General features: G+C 65.0%; 1 protein-coding gene across 1 annotated transcript in view; it reads right to left on the bottom strand.

Annotated features, from left to right (window-relative positions):
- Nucleotides 1-7,921, bottom strand: part of ZBTB7A (zinc finger and BTB domain containing 7A) — a 12,485-nt gene extending 4,564 nt beyond the window's left edge. The window contains exon 1 of the mRNA XM_034657528.1: nt 6,623-7,921. The gene's annotated coding sequence lies outside the window, so the exon portion shown is untranslated. The remainder of the gene's footprint in view (nt 1-6,622) is intronic.
- Nucleotides 7,922-7,962: the final 41 nt, after the last annotated feature.

The raw sequence follows: 7,962 nt of genomic DNA on the forward strand, positions 1-7,962 counted from the left end.
CGAGAAACCAGGACTCAGGAAGCAGATCTGTGCCTGCAGCCCTGCAGCAGCACCCCAACTCAAACCTAGGGTGCATGACCTGAGGGTCCGTGTCCACCTGGCCCCTTGGCCTCCCTGACCCTCACTCCTGCCCCCCCAGTAAGACCCAGTTCTCTTGGGGGGGGGCTCTCTGAGTCAGCGGTAAAGGGAGAGGCTGAGACCCAGACCAGGCTGGGGTCAACAGGCTGGAGTCGTGAAAAAAAAAAGGGGGGGGGGGGGGGGNGGGGGGGGGGGGGGGGGGGGGGGGGGGCGGAGCCAGTGAGGACACAGCAAACCCCTTCCTGCCCCGGGGGGGGCCCCCACCATGCACTTTGGCCCTGGCAGTGAGTAATGGGGGAACTGCCTGACACTCCGTTTTGCTGCCCACCCAGGCTGAACCTTCCCAAAGGTGGAGCAGGGGGCCGGGGGCTTCCTGTCCACCCCTCAGGTCCACCCAGTCCCTCCCCAACTCTTGGCCACCCTGGACACTGCTGTTCTGCACAGGGCCTCAGTCTCCCCATCCACCAAATGGACAGAGGCCTTTGGAAGAGCTGGCCATGTGGCAGGGGCCGGGGGCGCGACACTCTGTCTGTCCTGCCCCTCTCTCCCACTCCTTTTTTCCGCCTTCCCCTGGGCTGTGAGTCATCCACCCACTCGGGCGCTTGTGCAACCCTCTGGCTCCTGTCCCCACCCCTCCACCCTCTCTGGGGAGCCCCCGGCTGCCCCAAGCCACCCAACACAACCCACATTCCTCCAGCTGCTCAGCTCTCAGGACAGAGCCCCCGACATCTCCCGGGAGAGGGACAAAGCTGTGCCTTCCTCAGCCTCCTCAGGACCTCAGGAACCCCAGCCCCCAGAGCAGAGCAGCCCAACGCAGCTCGAACCCAGACCCCTCCCACTTTGAGGGGCCAGCCTGGCAAAGGACCCCAGGGTTGGTGTGGCTGGACCCAAGGCCAGGGCGGGACTGTCCCAACCGTGGGCCACCCTGGGAACAGGGTCCAGGCCCTGGGACTGACACAGAGGCCTTTGTGCGGCCACTGGGGCAGACACTACACTTCCCAGGACGCCTCTCTCTGCGGCCCGCCCTCTTTCCCGCTGACCACACCAGCTGCTCGGTTCCCCCCTCTGTTCCACCAGCCCATTGGCGGGGGGAGGGGGGGAGGCGCTCAGATGTGGCTGCTAGGAGCAGGGAGATGGGGGGCTGACCCCATCTGAGGCTCAGCCATGGGAAGCCTCGGAGGAGCCCCTATGGCAGCTTCCACCCCCTGCCACCATCTGCTGTCTGGCCCCAGGCCCCAGGGAGCAAGTGGGCAGATGGGCTCCGGATCAGACTGGCCTCAGCCCTCCTCACCCCTTTCTGATCCGCCTCAAGATCTGTTCGCCATTGTCCCCCCGGGTGCCCCAGCGTCCCCTCGGACCCCGAGGTGTCCCAGGGGGCCTCAAGATCGAGACCTGAAATGGTCCAGATGATTCACCAGCCCCCTTCCACGGCCTCTCCACCCCCGCCTTCCCACGGGCACCAAGCCCGCCAGGCAAGGGGGCTGGCACAGCTCTACATCGAGGGCGAGGATGCCCGGGCTCTCATTTGCTGGAAACCACCGGGCTGGGAGGACGCGAGCTTGGGCCTCAGACCTGGCACGGGCCACCAGACCAAGCCCTGGGGTCGGGTCTCCGCCCGCTCGGTGAGCCTGTGGCGCAGGCCAGCCTGTGGGTCTGCACCGGGTCCCAGAGTTTCTATTTCCCCACATAACCATAAGAGATCCTCCCCCAAAGGGCCAGGCCTGGGAAGATGGATGCCAGCCAAAGAAAACCCCCGTGAGAGCAGCATGACCCCCATGACAGAAGAGAACACAAAGGCCCAGACACACCTAGAATCCTAGCCAAGAGCGCCCCGCAAGCCTGACCCTCGGGGTCTGGACTCCCACCCCCAGCCCCCGCTCCCCTCACCGGCCCAGCAAGCCATCCCCTCATCCCTCAGCCTGGAGACTAAACTGGCTCTGCAGACACCTGGCCCACACCCTCTCTCCAGGAACACAGGCCACCTGCCCGCCACGCCCTGGGCCGCTGCCCCCACCCAGGACGCTTGGGGCCCTCCCGCTAAGAAAGAGGCATTAGACCGGGTGCGACGGCAGAGGGAAGACAGTGAGCCCCCTTGCCGGTTCCGGCGGGCTCCGGGCAGTACACAGCACGCGTCTGCTCCGCACCCACTGCGCGCCGCATCCCTCCCCAGGACACCCTGTGGCTTCCTGCGCTGAGAGGCCCGGCTGGCACCTGACGCCCAGTAGGTGCCCCCATACCAGGTGGTCGCCTTGGCAATGACAATCCAATGAAACGCCTCTCCTCCAGGAAGCCCCACCCCCACGCCCGCCAGGTCCCCACCCTCAACGGCCTGGCCTGCCTGGGTCCCCTGAGCTCAGGCCCACACCCACCCGGCCCATCTTTCATCAGAGCTCCGCCCCCACGCTCGCCTCCGTGGGATTTCCGGGGCGCTGGGTGCTGACTCGGCGGCCGAGGGGCAGGCCTCAGCAGGCTCCTCCCGGGCTAGAGGTGGGGCACCCCCTTCCCTCTGTGCTCGCCGCCCCCCACCGCCGCAGGCGCACAGTAGGGGCGCAGCAAACCGGATGAACCGAGGACCACAGAGCGAGGCGCTGGAGAGAGCCCACACCCAGCCCCGCCCACCTAGCTGGCGGGCTCCCCCCAGTCCCACCTCCCATCTAACCCGGGGTCACCTGCTGTACTTTTCCAAGGCGGCAGAACCCAAGTACACAGCACGCGTACTTCTGGGGCCTCCTCTGTGCCTTGGACATTTCAGGAACTAATTCAGGAACTAACTGGGCACCTTTACTTCACCCTTCCCACCGTAACCCTGGGCTTTACAGGCGAGGAGAGGCTCAGAGCAGTGAGGAGACCCAGGCAAGGTCACACAGCAGACCAGCGGTCAGGCTGGGACTCAGACTCTTGGACCTGAGCGGCAGCCACTCCACGGCTGGGGCCCCAGAGTGAGGTTGGGAGTGCCTTCCCCTGGTCCCGGGAGTAGCAGGTGTCACCCAGGACCCCAGGATTGTGGGAGGGCGTCTTGAGCATGGGGAACAGCAGAGGCCAAGGCCTGGAGGTGGGCACCTGGGAGAGGGACAGGGGGAGGAGGCTGCATCTACCAGGCTTCCCAAGGTCAGGCGCAAGGTGAGGGTTGGGACGGGCCTCCTCCTCCCAGCGCTCTTCGGGAAGGAGAGGGGGCGGCCATCACCCGGTGGGCAGGTAACTGCCTGCGACCTGACACCTTCCTGGAGGAAGGGGGGGGGGGCTAGGGGCAGCTTAATGAGGGGTCAAGGCCTCTCCACCCCCCCCCACGGAGACTACAACATGAAACCAAACGGAACTCGAACACCTACTATGCGCCATGCACAGCAGCCTGGGCCCACATCCCAGCTCTCCCACCTCCAAGCGGCAGGACACTGGGCAAGACGTGGTGCCTCCATGCCTTGGTCTCCTCAGAGGTCATGACAGCAGCAAGGGGACAGGGGCAGCTCTAGGTCCAGGGTCCCACTCTCGCCCATTGGGCAAACTCCGCCTGAGGACCTACTGTGTGCCAGTACCAGTCCCCAAAGGCCCAATGAGGCTGTTTACTGACCCCCTCCGTGTGCATGGGGGGCTTTGAACTTACCCTCTGAACGTTACTGCAGGAATTCAGCCCCCTCCCCACCTACTATGTGTCAAGGGAGTGCGTGTGGGGGGCCCCAGGAGGAAGCCAGGGGAGAGGAGCCGTCACCTGGAGGGGAAAACCAGGCCCAGAGAGGGTGGGTGGCCGGCCCAAGGTCACACAGCAAGTCTGGTGCCCAGGTGCGGTTGCCAGGCCCACGCCCAGCCACCCCCGCCCCCTCCCAGGCCAGCGGCCTGTGTTGCAAGGTTGGTCCCAACGGGTAACCCCGCCCTGACCTGGTGCCAATCCCTGCCTGGCCCGGTCCCCGGCCTGGGGTTTAATGGGACAGGAATGCAGCGTCCCGATTAGGGAGTGGGGGGCACCAACGGCCCAGCGTGGCTGCCCGGCTGCCAGCCCGCCTGTCCTCAGAGGCCTCCCTGCAGGCCAGACACCAGCAAGCAGGCCCTCGGCCATTTTATGTGTCCATTTATTGCCCTAAATGGGGAGGGGCTTCCTGCCCAGGCCTTAAAGGGCCAGAGGCAGGAAGGCTGCGGGCCCAGTGGGAAGTGTGTGTGGGGGCGGGAGGGGCGATGAGGAGGTCATGGGGATCCCATCTGACCCCCAACTCATGGGTGGGGCTGAAGCTCGCCCTATTCCCACGCTCTTGAGTGCCGTCATGGGTCAGGAAGTAACAGCCCTGACACCCGTACCGGGTTCCAAGAGGAAGCCCCGGGAAGAGAGAAGCCATTCGTGGTGAGTTAGAAGGAATGAGCTTCCCATCACCTGGGGTAAGTAAAGCCAGGCTTCTCAGAATCCCATCACTACCTACCCCACCCCTGCTCAGGCTGCACCTGCTTGTACAAGGTGCCCGGAAGAGGCCTGGGTGGCCTCTAGAAGCTGTACCCCTCTCTACCTCCACACCTCTCCCTCCCTCCCTCCCCTGAGGCCTGCTTGTTACCTACCAGGAGGTACTTGCACCACCCCTGCCCCCGCCCCCAGCCTGGGCAGGTGGAGAGCTTGGCCTGGAAGCCCCAAAGGGGAGCTCAGCCTATCGGGGCCCTAGTGTCCTGTGCCCACAAACCCGCCAAGTTCCTCCCATCAAACACATCCTGAAGGGAGGTGGGACAGGGCCTTGTTTTCCAGTTAAACCAGAAAGGCGTGGGTGGGGACACTTCCACTGAGTGGCCGTTCACAGCCTGCTGGGGGGACAGATGGAGGGGCTGGTCCTTCGGCCACGCTCCTCACAAGCGCCAGATTCTCCGCAGGACAGCTTTCGCGCCGTGGTGCTCCTGACTCAGGCCTCGGGCCCCAAGGACAGGGGCTGCTCCTCAGCAGGCCGGGGGGGGGGGGCCTGATCTCGAGCGTGTCAACATTCAGCATCACAGGGTCTGCAATCATCGCCCCACTTTACAGGCCAGGAAACTGAGGCTCAAGAGAGGGAAAGGGACTTGCCCAGGGTCACACAACAGAGCTGAATTTGAACACAAGCCCACTGGCTCTGTACCGTCTAACTGGTCCTTCCAGGGCTCCTTACCCCCCTCCTCCACACTGCCCCAGGCACCAGCAAGGGACTAAATCCCCCTCCCCTGGGGGCCTTGGGGCCGAGGACAGCTTATTCTCACGCCTCCTCAGAGCTGCCTTGTGATAGCCCAGAAAAGGGAGAGGTTTGCCTGAGGTCACACAGGGAGCCTGGGGCTGGAGTGGAGTCTGGCTGACGTCTGTGCAATCAGGGCAGGGGCCCTGCGCGCTGGTCATCAGGACAGGGATGCAGGAGGGACTCTCCTAGGCCCTGACACAGCACAGCAGCGACCCAGCAAACGCTCCTGGGGAATCACTGACCAAACCCTCAGGACTACAGACTTGGGCTGATGGCAAGACTGAGGTTGACAGAGGGGTAGAGACCTCCCCAGGTAGACCTCAGATGGAGGCGAGGGCTGGGCTGGGACTGGACCACACTGGCCCCCACCCAAGCCTGTTCCTCTGGTCCCCACCGCCCAGGGCTGTTGCAGGGCGGTTTATGGCCCATCAGGTGCCTGGAGCACAAGGTGACAGGTGGGGGATGCTGTGTGTCTCAAGTGGCTGGGCTGGCGACACACTCCAACAGAATCCCAGTGGTGCCCTGAGTTGACCCGGGTGCTCCCTCCACGAGGAAGGGAAGGAACGAGAACACAGGTAGACCTGCAGGCACCGCCCGCAGAATACCCCCATAACCCCATTTTACGAGGGGGGACACCCAGACTCCGAAAGGCCGAGGGGCTTGTCCAAGGTCACAGAGCAGCTAGTGGGCCATCATTCGAAACCCCTGCAAACCTCAGGCCAGCTCTGCTGCAGAGGGGCTGGCTCTGAGACGGCTTTTTCGAGGTGACCTCGGTCATCTCGGGTATAATGGGTCATAAAACCCAGAGAGCCCTGCCCGTCTCCAGGGGCCAAGGTGCCAAGGTGCGGGACTGTGGCTCAGAGGGGGTGGGAATGGCCTCAACAAGCCATAAAAGTGCCTGCCACAGAAGGCTGGGAGGCGAGAGGACAGGGGCTCATGCTGTGTGACCTTGGGCACCTTGCTGTCCCTCTCTGAGTCTCACCGTCCTCTTTGCACAGAGGGTTTCATGAGTCCCAGGAAAGCTCCATTTGGCCTACAGGCGCCTGCTCTCAACCCCCAGGCCCCCTGGAAGACAGGTGGGTGGGCGCCCCTCAGCTGAGAGGAAGGAAGATTGGGCCTCATCCTGAGCCGGGAGGCAGGACCACAATGGTCAGACGCAGCTCCAGCGAGGTGACCTTGGGCTGCTCTCTGCTTCTCCCTTGGGCATCGGTCTCCCCCCACACCCAGCACCCGCTCCCGGTAAGCACCCCCTGCCAGGCTCCTCTCCTAGCCTTGGTTTCCTCAAACAGCAGTGGGGATCGCCACCAGCCTGAACCAGCTCTAGGTCAGGGGGCCCCAAGAGAAGCAAGGAAAACAGCAAACACACGTACATGCTCCCGCCTCGGGAGGCTGCCCCACTGGATGGAGGCTGGGCTGTGCTGGGCCTCAGTACCCCCCACAGAGGAAAGGGTGCACCAGCTCCCTGCGGCCACGCTGATGCTGCTTCTCCCAGGGCCTGCGAGCGCTCAGAGTTTCGTGGCTCCCGGCCCGGGGCCAGGGTGCTGACTGGCCACCATGCAGCCAATCAGAGCTGAATAATAAATACCCCCCCAAAGTGACCCACGAATTAAAATTTCAGTGTCCCCGTTGGCTCCTCTTTCCTTCATTAGGCATGCGGATCCCAGGGCTTCGCTCTTCCAGTCACTGGCTCCTGCCCCCCCTTCTCCCCTAGGCTCCCGTCTCCACAGCGATGGCTGGCGGTAAACAGAGCCCCGAGCCCAGCCGACAAGTGCCAGGCCCGGTGTGCCCCCGGGGGGAAATGCCCCCTGCCTGGAGCCCTCCACCGGGTAGCAGCAGGGCCCAGCCTGGACTCCCCGGACCTCTCCCAAGACCAGCTCTGCCAATAGGAAGTGATCGGCGGGTCCTGCGGAGGCCCCCCCAGTGTGGGAGCGGCACACTCAGGGTTACGCCCTGGCCCTGTTGTGGGGGGGGGGCTGACATGGAATCCCGGATGCCCTCTCCAGCCGGCCCTGCTCCTGGAGGCAGCTGGCAGGGCAAAGGGGGGGAATAAACCAAGCCTGCCACCCATGGGTGAACTAGGTGGGCACGCCCGGGGAAGGGGCACCAACACCTCTCTCACTTCCGCCGCCTGGCTAGGGGGAGAGAGAGGAGTTGTCGGCCTCCCCCTGCTGCTCACTCAACTGCTGGCTGCATTCCCCAAACATTCAGTGAGCGCCCACTGGGTGCCCCGGCCTGGCTGGACAGCAGTCTCTTGCTGCGGTCCACCGGGCTCCCCCGCAGCCAGCCAGAGCGGGCAGTGCCTCCCAGAACCCGCAAAGGCCTGTGCCTGGGGGTGCACCGGCCCCAGCGCTCAGCTCAGGCCCCTGCCTGGTTCCCAGGCCTGGGGCTGGGGGAAGGGGTTGGTTCCCAAGCCAGGGAGGGAGGAAGAGCGAGGGAGGGGGCCGGATCCCACCAGTTCACCCCCTCCTCTGCCGGGGCTCAGGGTTCGCACGTGGTGGTGGCGTCAAGGGGAAGGAGGGGGGTCCGGGCCAGAGGAGACGGGGTCACGCGCTTTGGGGGCGCGGGCGGGGGGAGAGGGGTGATCTCCTCCCCCTCCCCGGGGCCCGGAGCCGCGCGGGCGCGCGGGCGGAGCAAGGGGCCAGGCCGGTCCCCCCACCCAAGGCTGAGTCAGGCCCGGGCGGGGGCAGGAAGCGGCCCCCTCCCCCGCCCC

The sequence above is a fragment of the Ailuropoda melanoleuca genome, chromosome 4 (genome assembly GCF_002007445.2).
Source record: "Ailuropoda melanoleuca isolate Jingjing chromosome 4, ASM200744v2, whole genome shotgun sequence".
NCBI lineage: Eukaryota > Metazoa > Chordata > Mammalia > Carnivora > Ursidae > Ailuropoda > Ailuropoda melanoleuca.